Here is a 970-nt window from a genome sequence, read left to right on the forward strand (position 1 = left end):
TATTAAATCTGAAATCGGGCTTCTCTCCCAATAGATATGCTTTTCCATTGTGGTCACACTTACTGACTATTTGCATATCTGATCATTGTTAATAAAATAGAACGTGTAAAGTAACAAAGAATAACAACTGTGGACAGAACTCATTTATTTCTCTGGTTCCACTAAGTTAGACTATTATAGAAAAGTTTACTTTTCTACAGAGCTGTTCCAAGGACCAAACATGAGTATGTCCACAGGCTTTTCAGGGTTTGCCTAGTAAGGTGCTGCTTCTTTGGCCTTCAGCACACTGAGAAGTTCCACTAATATTAGCTTATTGTTGTCTTGTTTATGAGAGAAATATGGGAGCCTAAGAAGAGAGATACTTGTTCCCAACCTTGGAAGGCAGAAATATGTACAATTATAACTAAATGGATGAGAGGCCTCTGTGCCTCTCTCCAACTGCTCTGTGGAATTTCTGTCCTTTGAAGAGGGAGGATATACGTGTTGTGTTTTAAAAAATTATGTTCTTTAAACATAAACATAAAAGCTCTCTAAAAACTCAGATATCTTACTAACCTTTAGTATTTTCTTCATTTGTTGTCTATCCTTAGGTTACTTCCAGACTATAATTGGTAGTTGTTATATTTTTTAAACATTGGCGTATGCTGCATGCATTTTATCACAATCACCACTACTAAACCACTGCTGCACTCTTTCTTTCTACCCTAACTCAGATGTGCAGGTTTGAGTCACTCCAGGGACAACAAGTCTGAGTAGAACATGTCTGATTTTGGAATTTCATATGCCAGAGAACGTATAATGGTCCCTTAACTTTTGCTATTGTGAGATAAGCTCCATGGCCTATTTCTTAAATGTGTTTTTGGTCCTCTAATCCTACAATACTACATGACACTGAATGGAAGATTTCTTCATATTGGATGAGAAAATATTTGAAATGATATTGCTTAAGTGGAAACTTACAGGGTCTAGT

Source organism: Dipodomys merriami, unplaced genomic scaffold (genome assembly GCF_024711535.1).
Source record: "Dipodomys merriami isolate MVZ:Mamm:240054 unplaced genomic scaffold, mDipMer1.0.p SCAF_1511, whole genome shotgun sequence".
NCBI classification, from domain to species: Eukaryota; Metazoa; Chordata; class Mammalia; order Rodentia; family Heteromyidae; genus Dipodomys; species Dipodomys merriami.